The sequence below is a fragment of the Petaurus breviceps genome, unplaced genomic scaffold, assembly GCF_028583685.1.
Source record: "Petaurus breviceps papuanus isolate PSGF00001 unplaced genomic scaffold, PetGlider_PUasm1.0 129, whole genome shotgun sequence".
Lineage (NCBI taxonomy): Eukaryota > Metazoa > Chordata > Mammalia > Diprotodontia > Petauridae > Petaurus > Petaurus breviceps.
This window is the reverse complement of record NW_027185665.1, coordinates 7,975,346-7,989,181: the sequence shown is the minus strand read 5'-3', so window position 1 is coordinate 7,989,181 and position 13,836 is coordinate 7,975,346. Positions and strand designations below refer to the sequence as shown.

The following is a 13,836-nucleotide window of genomic DNA, read 5'->3' as shown; positions in this document are numbered from 1 at the left end:
ACAAAACAAAGAAGATAAGTTCCCTGAGAGCTTATTTTTCTATTTATATTCCTAGCACAATGCTTTGAGTATAGTAAGTTCTTTTTCATTCATTCATTCCCTCCTAGAGTATATTATTTTATCATACATTTTACATACATTATCTCTTAATCCTCCTAAGAACCTTGAGATGCAGGTGCTTTTATCAGCCCTTTTTTGTAGATGAGAAAACCGGGGCTCAGAGGGGTTAAACGACTTGCTCAGGATCATTTTGCTAGTTTCTGGTGTAAGACTTTAACTCAGATCAAACTTAACTAGCTCTGTCATTTTTTACATTACTTTTATGCAAAGCTATTCAGGGAAAAAAGTGGGACAGGCCTGGGAAAAGTATTTATATAGTACCTGATATGTGCCAAGCACTTTTATCAATATTATTTCATTTGATCCTCACAACAACCCTTTGAGATAGGTACTATTATTATCCCCAGTTTACAGTTGAGGAAACTGGGGCAAACAGAGGTTAAGTGACTTGCCCAGAGTCACAGAGCTAGGCAGTGTCTGAGACCACATTTGAACTCAGGTCTTCCTGATACCAGGCTCAGTGTTCTATGCATTTCAGTAGTTACATACTCAGCATGCCATCCACAAGATACTGTCTCTCTCACTGGCAAGCTTACTTTATGGCATTTTGCAAGCATAAGCAGCTGAAACACTACAGAAGGGGATTGTCATTTGGCCTATAGGGGAGGAGTCCCCAAGGCAATAAGCAGCTTTAGAAATGATGGATTGTGAGATTAAATTCTTGTTAGTGTTTTTCTGATAAATAGCATGTTCTCAGTGAATTTATCATTTTAGTAGCTTTGTATCATTAACTAATGGTTAGGTGCCACTGGATCCCTCTATAAAATCTCTGGTAGAAGACATGACTTTGTATTTTTAAACTTTCAAAATAGTGAACCTATGATGCCTGAAAACCAAGTAAATAATAAATACCACCCCATAGTCCATATTCAATAAATTATGAAATTCCAAATTAAATTAACAAAATGTGAGAAAAATCTATGTTAGAGTCCCAAATATAAACTGACAGTTCAGTCTTTAACTTATATAAGCATGTATCTGCCATGATGCCAAAAGTCAGAATTAAGTTTTCACACTTTTATTGTAACATGCAGTCAGGGTACAGGGGTCGATTTCCCATAGCTTTATGGAAGAGCATTAGACCAAATGAGAACTGAGAGTACCATAGAAGGAAAGAAATGGGGACCCATCATGCAGATGTTTAAAAAAAGAGAAGTGACATAAGCCACCCATTATGGACTTCTCCTCGTGAACTTCAGCAACCCACTATGTAAATATGTGACGATGAACTTTAAAAGATGCATATCATTTGCTCACTCGTCCATAGCACATAAATACATAATTAGCTTCTTGAACATGCCTTTGGGAGGAGGCATCTTAAATGTATGTATTAATTATTTGATATTCTGCCCATTTGCAGGCCCATCAGTAAATATTGAGTTAGGGACTTTTTAAAATGTAGAGGAGTTGTTTGTTATCTTGTAAAAGTAATTGAGTAAATACATAATTAGAGCTTCTAAACAGGTATTATATACTCAGTAATCTTTAATGATCCTTTGTATCATTCTAACATACTGTGTCCAGACTTAATTAGAATTTAAAATTCATAGATCATTGACTAAAAATGCTGTAATTGGACAGGGCATATGTAGGATGGCCAGCTCATCAATGGAACAACTAAAAATAATTGTATTAGAAAACTAAACACTATGTTAGTTTTTTGAAGTTTACACTTAATCCCTTTGTTTACTTGCCTCACTATTTCTAATTGAGTGCTATTTTTATAAATGTGTGCTCCATGTACATTGTCTATGTGCATGTAGGGTAGTGATTGGGGTTTTTTTTTTTACTATTTTTATTTATTTTGGTCATTTGAATCACACCTGAATTAAAATATGCAATACCTCTATGCCTTCCTCAAGCAGGGAAGTCTTATATTCGATCAACAAGCATTCTTTTAGTGACTACTCTTTACAGCCTCTCAACCCTAAGAGACAATCATTCCCTCTTAGCCCTGAGAGTAATCTGTGACTATATCAATCTTTGAGCTAGAAGGGAGACCTGTCAAACCCAGAAGTTCTTAAAAGGGCACAGAGCTAAGCAGGAGAAGCAGTGGGGGCTCAGCCTCCAGAGCGCCATTCAGGGCCTAACAAGCTGAGAGAGAAAGAATTCTCATCACGGGGGCAACAAAGAAAGAAAGAAACTGAGAGACTGTAGAAAGAAGGCCTTTACAGAGAAAAGTGAGATAAAAAAGAACCATCAGCCCCCTACAGGCATCTCAGAGAAAAATATATGTGGACAGAAGCTGGTTGTAGCCGTGTCTTTAAGGACTGAGAGGTCCAAAAAATAGGCATACTTTTTCTTCCACTTGCCCTCCTCATGCCTGCCCAATAACAGATACTGTAATATCCTCTACTCACTTTTTTAAACTAAATGTTTCCTGTATGCTGAATTTTATCTCAATCATAAAGAGGACAGGGAATCATCCAGACACAAACATAAAGCCAAATAAGGACATAGAATCAACCTGTGTCTAAATATTGGGATTTTGACCAACTAGGAGCTCTGAGCTATTCTGATTATACTCCTCATTTTTCATTTGATAAAAATGTCATAAGACAATAGTGAGGATTCCATATGGACTTCTTATATTTTCTCTAGGATAAAAAAAATTGACCTAATTATGATAATAGGTTATAGCTGATTAAATCTCTAGAAATAAAGCTGTTAGAGAAGAAAGAATAATAGTGAGTAATAGTAGGTAACTAACTGTACTGATCACAACACCCACAACCACCAGTATAATACATTTCATAAACGCTGAATATAACTGAATTACTACAATGAAATATAAGGCAAAATTCTTGTCCCGGCGGAGCTTATTGTCTAGTTGGGGAGGAAGACGAAGCAAAGAGGGACTCTAAAGTAGGGACTGGTGTGGGTGTGGATGTGTATTTAAACTTATCGAACCCCTAAAGAGATGTAGGGTGGGGTAGATTGATGGACTTGAAGTCAAGAAGGCCTGGGTTCAAATCCCATCTCTGATACTTAGTGACTGTGTGACCATGTTCAAACCACTTAGCCTCTCTGAGCTTTATCTATAAAATAAGACGGACTAAATGCCTTGTAAGATTCTTTCAGCCTTCAGTTTATGTTCCTGTGAATTATAAATCCAAATAAGTTTTGTTTTCTCCAAGTAGTCATCTTTAGAGGCTACAGAGTCATATAAATGATATTGTTATGCAAAATATCTACAGAATCCCTCTTTAGGAATTAATTTTCCCCAAAATCTACTCCTGTCTAAGCTCCTGGAGATTAGTGTTGTATCTGTTATTCATCATTGCCTCCCTTGTGCATAGTGCATTATCCTTACATATTGGATAGATACTTAGACAATATTTGTTGAATTTAAAGTTATGAATGACCCCCAGAAATCAGTATCATTTCCTTATAATGACATCTCCTCTTGGACCACAACATCACCGTTCAGCATGATCACAAACTTTATTCATGAGAGTTGACCACAAATGACTTTTGACTATCCCCCAAAATCAAATACGCCACCCTCAAATGACCAACAATGTCAGTCAAGCAAGCACGCAGATACAATTGAAACATAATGAGTTTACATACAAATTTACACCACTGAAGAAAACTCAAAAGGAGGTGGTGCCTTTAGCTCTGGAGGGATTCCCAAAAAAAGAGTCCTGCGGAAGTGTTACGTAAGGGTCATGATGCACAACGCTGGAATAAGTACATTATTCCCACCCAACTACTTCAAAAGGGTAAATATTTACTCATATATAAATTTTGGTGCATCTGTTGAAAATGAAATTGAATAAAAATTTAAAATTAGACAGCATTTTTCACACCCAATCAAGATATATTTTTAAAAGACAAAATGTCTTGTAAATGCCATGTGTGTGTGTATGTGTATGCGTACATTTGCCTTCTTGAATACCTGGTTTCCTTAAGACTCAGCTTGAACATCATCTCCAGTAGGTCTTTGCTAGCCCTCCCAGCCTTCCCCATTTAAGGCTATCTCACATCTACTCTGTATTTATCTGGCAAGCACCAAATTATGAATATATTGTCTTCCCCATTATCCTGTATGCCTCTTGAGATTAGGGACTGTTTTGTTTTTATTTTTATTTTTTTTTTTGTATTCCCCAGAGCTTTGAACACTGCTTGGTACATAGTAAGCTGATTGATTCATTTGCCTTGTGAACATTACAGGCGACATGTTAGACCTTTGAAGGCTCCCCAGAGAATCTGGTCCTCTGCTACAGTCCTGAGTACCTGCAGAACTCTGCCTTGCCCTGTAGAGAAGTTGATCCTTACTAGCCTTTAACAGGCCACATCAGAAAGGCTTCTTAAGAGCAGGGGGAAGATGGTGGGTAGATCTCAGTAGTCATACTCCAAATATGCTGCTGACCAAACCTACGTTCTTCACCCTAAGAAATTATTCCCATTCTCTTAGTCTCAATTCCATTATCCATCTTTTTCCTTAGCACAGCATCCAAGTTAAAAAAAAAAAAAGAGGGCCAGCTGATTCAATAAGATCAAGGAGAATATAAAAAAATGTACTTAAGTAGTAATTTGGATCAAGGTTTCAATAATAAAATATTATTATTATAATGGTTAAAGTGATGACATCCTTCATGGATGTTCATCTTAAGCATTTGTTACATAAATATCTATATATTTATTATCATGTCTATCTCTTTGCCTATCTCTAAAGCTATTCAATATCGGTACCTTTATAAACAATTCTACTTGCAGAAATGGGTAGAAAACTAGATTAATTCAGGAAGCATTTGGTTGGGCCAATACTTTGCTGCCAACTCTTCTACTTTGCCATGTCATGAGTCAGAGAACTGGCAGTCTCTGGGTATCCATGTGGTCTTAAGACCACCTTGGTTGCCAACTCTGCTAAGTAAATGATACCCAACCAATTCAATACCCACTTCTTTGGGTAAGATTGTTGATTTGAACTGAGCTTTTCCCTGAAAAAGTAAAAAGACATGTAAACTTTCTTTAAAGACTTCAGTTCTTCCCTTTGGATAGGAGGACATGTGTTTCATTAGGGAGGGAATCTTTTCCATCTCCCTTAGATATTCTCCCCATGATTTTAAGTTATACTAATCTCAAAGGGAATTATTTGTCCATCCCTGCAACACAAAAAGAAGTGTTCTGTAGCAAGCTCTTTGTAAAAAGGCAGCATACAGTCTCTTGGGAGCATGCAGAGTTAGCCAATATTCCCTTGGAAAATCATTAAATGAGTGTGCCAGCTAGCTAGCTCTAATATACCTTCCCCTCTGTCCCATCACAAACCTTGCAAACCATGTCCCTTTTGATATCTATAGGGTCTGGGGTACATGTGGCATGATCAGTACTGAAGTATGTGGTCCCACATGTATATCAGAAGTCTAATAAATATGTTCTCCTCAACAAAAACTTGCACTGGCCATATAAAATTATAGTTTTGAAGTTCATTTGTCATTATCAATGAATGAACGTTACAGCATCTCAAAATAGAGAAGTATCTCAGAGTTTATCTAATCCAACCAATACCCACATAGGAGTTCTATGTATGGCTGCTGTTTCAGTTGTTTTTCAGTCATGTCCAATTTTTTGTGGTTTTCCTTGGCAAAGACACCTGAGTGGTTTGCCATTTTTTACTCCAGGTCATTTTACAGATGAGGAAATTGAGTCAAATAATTAAGTGACTTGCCCAGCATTGTACAAACTAGTAAGTGTCTGAGGTCAGATTTGAACTCAGAAAGAGGAATCTTTCTAACCCCAGGCCCGGCCCTCTATTCACTGTACAACATAGCTACGCTTAGAATTAATCAAACTTTTCTGCTTGTCCAAAACAAGTGTTTTGCTTCTTGTCAGTTGATGTTTTTGTCATCGTTGTTCAGTTTTTTTTAATCATATCTGACTCTCTGTGATCTCATTTGGGGTTTTCTTGGCAAAGATACCGGAATGGTTTGCCATTTCCTTTTCCAGCTTATTTTACAGATGAGGAAACTGAGGCAAACAAGGTTGAGTGATTTGCCCAGGGTCACACAGCTAGTAAGTGTCTGAGCTCAGATTTGAATTCAGGAAGATGTGTATTCCTAAGTTCAGGCCCAGCAACACCTAGCTACTCCTGTTCTTTGTATAACCTCCCCCAAAGTAGACATTTTTATTCCACTGAAGATCTCTAAGAAAACAGAATCCCTTTCTCTCAAGATAACACATGCAACTTTTAGACAAAGTAACCTATTAGAGAGATTTAAGATCAAAATAAGAAAACACATCCTACTTTCAACTTTTACTGATTGCTTTTGGTTCTATCCTCTGGGAGCAAACGTAATGCATGTAATGTGTTTTCCAAGAAAGCGCACTTCAACAACATTCAAGCAATTGCTATATTCTCCCTCCCCTTCCCCCAATTCCTCTTTTCCCCACTTCCTTCAACTCATCCTTATGCAGCATGATCTGTAATCTCAACACCATCCTCTCTAACCTCCTCTAGAAACTCCAGCCTATCAATGGCCTTCCTACAATGTGATTCCCAAAATGGATCACGATATTCCAGATGAAATCAGACCGGGGCACAGAAGAGTTGGATAATGATTTTCTGCATTTTAGACAGAATGACCTTCTTTAAAGAGTCTTAGGTTACAATAGCTTTTTTTGGCTGTTATGTCACACTGCTGACTTCATTGGAATTGCAGGTGACTAAAACCCCCCTGAGTCTTTTTTGTGCAGGATGTGGTGTCTAGCCAGGCTTCTTCCATCTTGTACATGTGCAGCTGATTTTTTTTTTAACCAGTGTAAGACTGTGCGTTTATTCCTACTAAATTTCAGCTTATTTTTTAAAATAGTTTTTATTGAGTGTCCAGAGGGCATATGTTGTAACTTCCTCTCACCCCAAATTCCTTTGTTGGTTTATACCCTGGGTGTGATTAAGTTGGAATGTTCTTTTGGGGTGTGGCTTTGCTTTTCTAACAAAAGAGTTTCAGAAAAAGTAGGAGCAGATGTTTCTAGCCTCAGATGCATGCTGGTGAGTAGAGAAGTAGACTCAGAGTCAGGGAGACCTGGGTTTCAGTCCACTTCTGACATTTACTAGTTGCAAGACTATGTCCAAATCAGTTAACCTTTATGGACCTCAGTTTCCTCATCTGTAAAAAGGCATAATAATACCTATATTACTTGCCTCAGAGAGTTGATGTAAGACCCAAATGTGATATTATATGTAGATTAAAACAAAACAACAAAAAAAGTGAAGGAAATGATACCGGAGCTAAGTGGTTTCTCATCTCTTCATTGAACACTTGCTTCACACACATTAGTCCAGACTCGTTTCCTGGGAAGATAGAAAATAAACACAAGACGTGATATTTGTCTTCTGGGAGGTTAAAATCCGACTTTCACTGAAAATAAAAAATATTATACGGCACTAATAATAACTGACATTTATGTAATGTTTTGAGGATTGAAAAGTACTCATATTTACATTATCTCCTCCATGAGAATCCCATGATGTAGATATTCCATACATTATTCTTACCATTTTATAGAAGAAGAAACTAAAGCTCAGAAAGTTTAAATGACTTCCTCCTGTTCACACAGCTAGCAAGTGTCAAAATCAGGATCTGAACCAGTCTTTCTGACTCCAAATTTAGAACTCTATCCACTGTACCTTACTGAAAGGCTAACTTTTGTGCCATATAACCTTTACACTTCACATAGTAAAGGAATATATCTTATACTAGGAGGGAAGAAAATAGATTCCACAAACAATCAGCTAAATGGCTGCCAAGTTTATAGGAGTTGGTAATACTGGGGTGTCTTAGATCAGGCTGCATGATTTGTCCTGGTTTTCAAAGAGGATCTTCTACTGTGCATTCATATTAATAGTGAAGTTATTATTGTTATCAAAAAATCATTTTCATGTTGTTCAATAGCATTAATTTAGGAATGGTCATCGGATCAGTTACCATAATACTATATTTATTTCATCTCTAAGACTCTATGAACTATTGCCCAGATGGATGAAATGACTGATTGTTGTAGTTGAGTAATAGTGTTAGGATGTAAGGTCCCTTTTTACAGGCTGACTCAAAACAGCCTCAGTACAGCTTGAACTGGAGGCAGGATGAAGAAGATGATTTGGCCCTACCTTTGTTTAGGTTTCACATAAAATCTCTTCTTTTACTGGAAGCCTTTCCTAACCCTTACTAACTCTAGCTCCTTCCCTTTGTTAATCATACCTCATTTATCCTGATAAATCTGGCTTTGTATCTATTTGTCTGCATGTTGTCTCTCATTAGAGAGAGGGCAGGTATTGTCTTTCGTCCCTTTTTCTATCCCTGGCACTTAGCATAGTGTTTGGCACATAGTAGGTGCTTACTAAATGTTTGCTGGGGTGGCTAGGTGGCACAGTGAATAGAGCACCAGCCCTGGAGTCAGGAGGACCTGAGTTCAATTTCGACCTCAGACACTTAACACTTACTAGCCATGTGACCTTGGGCAAGTCGCTTAAACCCAGTTGCCCTAAAAAAAAAAAGTTTGTTAATTGATTGATATATCTTATCCTCTTCACACATGATTTTTATTTCCTCTGCTAGGTCTTTATTATTTTGAAAGCTTTGTGTTTCATTTTATTTGAAGTCTATGAATATTTGTCATGTTAACATCTATTAAAAACATTGTTTTTTTTTTACTTTTTATGGATAAATGTGATACCCAGTTTATTGTGGGCCACAGTTAAATCTGTGATAATGGTCTTGTTCCAGTATAGTTTATTCATTGATTTTTGCAAGATATTTTGAGGTTTGTATGTATAATTTGGGGATTTATCATTTGTTGGTCCATAACAAAATTCCTGATGTATGTGTCTAATTACCAGATCATGTTTCATGTTTTGCTATGTATTCAGTAGGTGCTGAATTTTTACAAAATCCAGTGATGTGTTGCATAATTTGAATTTCTTTTGACCACTAAGTCTGGGTTCCCTAAGGATAATCCATCTTTAATTTTTGAAGTTACTAATATGGTCCTGACTTGCGATCATAAATCCTTCTGTTTCCATGACTCGGCTATTTATTCAAAATATCTTTCTAAATATGCTATTAGCAAAGGTTACACAGATGTTGCCCATAGACAGACTTTTGATTCCATTCTTGGATTTTAACCATTTTATAGGCTCCATCTGGTGATAAACCATTTCCATTTAGATACAATAAATCTCATGGCGTGTCCCTGTTATCAACCTTTATTATTACTTTGTGAAATAATGTCTGCTTGTTCCAACAGTATGCATACAGGTTTTTTGTTTTTGTTTTTTTTTACCTATCTTCACTCTAAAAGTATATATCAATCTTCTTCCTTTTTGGCAAGAAAATATTCATCTTTCTACATACTTTTTCTACTTTAGGACGTTGGGTCCTATGTTCTATTAATATTGTATGGGTTTTTTGATAGGACATTTTCCAAATTTATTATAGTTAATTTTGTGTCCTCAAAGGTATTCATTAAGACTATTATTGTATAAATGCTAAGTACTTTAAATTTGTTCTTCCCATTCAGCTTTGATTTCTCTTATATTCAACCATTTCCTTCTCTTTGATATGCTCATACCCAACATATCTTGCCTGCAAGCAGATCAAAGTATTTGTAAATATTACTTTCATTCATTAATATGACCTCCAAATCCAAGTTCACTGCTTTCAGGCCCTTTCTTTGCATATGCTAAAAATTTTACACTTAAAGAGTCCAAATGACATTTTTATATCATTGGAGAAAGATTCTACAAGATTAAGGAAATATTTATTTCAGAGGGGATGAGATATCTTGATGCCATTGAAATATATCAAGTGATTAATAAAATGTTTTTGTTAGATTGTCTCTTTAATTTGGAAGTTGTACTTAGTTTGATTTAGGAGAGATGATAATTGATTCAAATGCCATGATTTATTTGAATCGTCCTTGACATTTTTCTGGTGGCAATATGCATTAAATAGGAAAGTTATCCACAGGGATAACAAATATTCTAGCATTTCTTACTATATTTGGGTCTATTTTCCATATGTGAATTATGTAAGTTAGACATGAGTACAGAACTGAGACAAAGGCTCTTTAATAATAAATGTGCCTCTGACTGTCCCAGACTTCACCAATATAGCTCAGCAGCCTTTACTCTGGAATTTCCCTCGGATTCTGGGAACTTTTCCCCCTGATGCATCCCTCTGGCACACCAGTCATTTTCTCCAGTTGATGAGTTCCCTCTGGAACCTCTCTTCTGAGTCTCTCAAACATCTAAGAGTCATTTTCCCCCTTTAGAATGTAAGCTGCCTGCAGGCAGGGGCTGTCTTTCTTTTTTGCAACTGTTTTTCTTTTTACTTTTATTTGAATCCTCAGCACTTAAAACAGTGCCTTGTGCATAGCAATTGCATAATAAAAGTGTGTTGCCTGCTTGTCATAATTTGTGGTATTTAGGGAAAACTTATTCAATAATTATTGAATAATAAGTGCTCCTTTCACCATTGGGTCTTCTTGATACTTGACTTTTGTTCCTCAGACAATATAATGGGTTTTTTTGTGTGTGTTTAAAGATTACTTTCCTATGATCCAAATTCTGAATGCTTTGGGTAAACCATATATAAACTCATAACTGGCTTATATTCAGATGGGGTTACTGTCATTTTTGTCTTTTAGTAACAGATATGTGATTCCTTCTGTTACAAAAGGTAAGATATATCTTACATCTAAGGGGAAGCTAGTAAGGTGCCACCCCCAACAAGAAGCCTTTTGTAACCCCCATCAAACCATATATAAACCTTTGTATGAACCTCTCTGGTACATTTACATAATATTTTGTATTGTAACTATCTGACTAGACTGCAAGCTGAATGTCTTGTCCAAACTTTGTGTCTACCAGAACACAGCACAATACTCAGCATATACTTTTAAAAAAAAAGTTTGTTAATCGAGTTGACTTGAATTTATTGATTTCAACTGCAGGCAGGGATTGGGCCAATGTCTCACAAAGAATCAGATTCCTGCTAAATCAGATTCCTCTCATATGCAAAATAAATAAATAAACACATTAAAAAATGTCTTTGCTTTTTTCTTCTTACTTAGGCAATGGACTTAAGTCTCTCAGCATTCAAATTTAGTCCTGAGATGCTCTGTTCTTTTTCCAAGTAAAATGTTAGTTCTATATCATGGAGTTTGCTCAATCCACAGGAATATAATTCATCCACACAAAGCAATGAAATGCTTTGAATCCCGTAGCACACGTGTAATTTCCCACAGCATATTGCAAAGAAGTGTCTCCAATTTTGAAAATGCAGGCTTCCTTTCCAGCATGGGGCTTTGCATATGATGGGTGTGCTTCACAAGGGTCTGATCAAAAAAAAAAAAAATCTTCTGAGCGATGCTTCAGTTTGGTTTCTAAGTTTTCTCACCCGACATACAAATTGCTCTTAGATTCAGATTCTAAAAGCAAACCAGTCTTTGTTCACTGAACTCAATCAAGAGAGAAACGCTTCAGCATTTACATCTCAGGGAGAGCCTTCATTTTTTATGTACAGTTTGAAGCTTTAAAACTTCAAAGAAGACATGTCATCCTATCCCCAGCTTTATTGCTTTTGAATGGTTGCCTAGTGAAGCTGAATAGCTTAGAATAAAGCTTGTCTTAAAATAAATACAAGATAGTTGATTAATCTACTAATCAAAGTTATCCGCCAGCATCCTCGGGGGATTCCTCATATTCCCTGCTAGCAAGACCAGAGAGTTGCTTGCTGTGCAGCAGCCAATAACTAAACATTTAAAATGACAGGATTCTAATTCTGCACAGAGAAATTCTTCAAAAGCCAAAGCAGCCAAAAACGAGCTTCCCAAAATTTAAGTTGGACTTCTGAATTCTCAGGATCATTATCAGTCCAAGAATTCTGGTGCTGTTACTGCTGAGAGGGGTTGAGATAATCACTTTAAGGTTATTCTGATTGAATAGTAGAACACTTTATTCCAGTCACCCAAGGCGACAAGCTCAGAACCATCCTTAACACATTCATTTTTCCTCACTCCTCATATCTAATCAGTTGCCTAATCTTTCCATTTGTAACTCTATAATATCTATTTTCGGCACTCCCTCTCTCTCTCTCTCTCTCTCTCTCTCTCTCTCTCTCTCTCTCTCTCTCTCTGTCTCTCTCTCTCTCTCTCACTCTCCCTCTTTTACCTCCCTCATCCCACCCCAGTTTGTCTTAAAAGAATATAGCTCTAGAAGAAAACTCAGAGGTAGTATACTTCATTTTATAGATGAAGAAATTAAAATTTAGGGAAGTTGCATGGCTTATCAAAGGTCACACAAAAATAAGTATCAGAGGTATAATTTGAACCCAGATCCCCAAATCTAGAGTCAATAATCTTTCCATTGTGTCACTCATAGTACTTAGGTACTATGGCTTCATTTGATGTGACATTCTCCAAGACTTGAGTTATAGGGTAAGGGACCCAGCTTTGTTAAAAAACAAAAAAATAGCCCACTTCCACTTGATTCAAATTTGGTGTAGTATTTTTGAATATTTGTTTCTGATCCTCTCTCCCACAAAGCTGAAACAGCTTTTACACTTCACAAAAAGGGAAATGAGTTAGAAGTGGGCAATATCATTTGCCATCTGTACATAAGAATTCTCTCCCTATATAGGAAAGCTTCCTAGAAAAAAAAAACTGCCAAACCATTCTTACCTACCCGATTCTCCCACCCTCCTCATTCCCACTTCCCAAAGGGAACAGGCCAAGGCATCTGTGGTGAAGTCACCCCGGGAACCAGGAAGTGCAGGGTGTCTAGCAAGGCATCTAGTAAAGTTTCCAGGCTAAAGAGGGATAAGTTTGGATAAGCTTCAGCTAAGCATTCAAATTCCTCATTTTTTTTATCTCCTGAGCATTGAACCTTTTGATCTCCCATCCATTGGGCTGCTTTGAAAAGAGTCCCTTAGTACATTCAAAATCTGGATATTTTTTGGAATCCTTGACTAAACACCACTCACAAAAGAGCACTGAAAATAGGAGGCTGGTGGCAGGGCTGCCAACAAATGCCTTGGGTGGCTAGGATATCTCCTGCTAGTTAAAATGCCACCAGAGCACGCATGAGAACATATCATGGACAAGGGCTGGTGCTCTGCCTTGTGTGGGTCAGCTTCCCCTCTCTTATGGAGAGGGGCAGGTAAGTGGGAGATTTCCCCTGAGCTTTATTCCCACCCACAGTTTGTGAACCTGTTCTTTGGATTTTAACAACAGGGTCCCCATCAGTCTCCATTGTCTCCCCATTGAATCAGGGGGATCACCCATGCCCCAAACTGAAATCAGAATCTGATGTTTCAACAACCAACTCAGCAAAACAAAAGGTGACCATCTCTGAGGTCTGAACCTCCCAGCTCAACAAAAAAGCAGGATTTTACAGAGCAAGGATTAATTGTGACTTTATAGAGCAAGGATTAATGGAATGAATCACCTTACTTCCCCTAAAGGTTTTCCTCGGCATGTGATTCGTGCCTGCTAAGCTGGTATAATGATGAACAATCCTTTTTATTAACATGGCTAAAAATAGAACGTGCAGTAAGACCTTATGTAAACCTAAAAGAACACGTGACAACTTAAGGCCAAATCCCCAAGAGCTTTTGAAGTCCATGAAATATTGGCATCTAATAAACAAGTTAAGCATGTTAAAAACATAAGAGCAAAGCATCCAAAATCTTCCCCCTTTCTGTCCTGAAATGA

The 13,836-nt window shown here is 37.1% G+C and overlaps 1 long non-coding RNA gene across 1 annotated transcript in view; it reads right to left on the bottom strand.

The window, feature by feature from the left end:
* Positions 1-13,836, bottom strand: part of LOC138173740 (uncharacterized) — a 94,003-nt gene that overhangs the window by 47,416 nt on the left and 32,751 nt on the right. The window contains exon 4 of the long non-coding RNA XR_011171502.1: positions 7,350-7,417. This is a non-coding gene — a long non-coding RNA (uncharacterized lncRNA). The remainder of the gene's footprint in view (positions 1-7,349; positions 7,418-13,836) is intronic.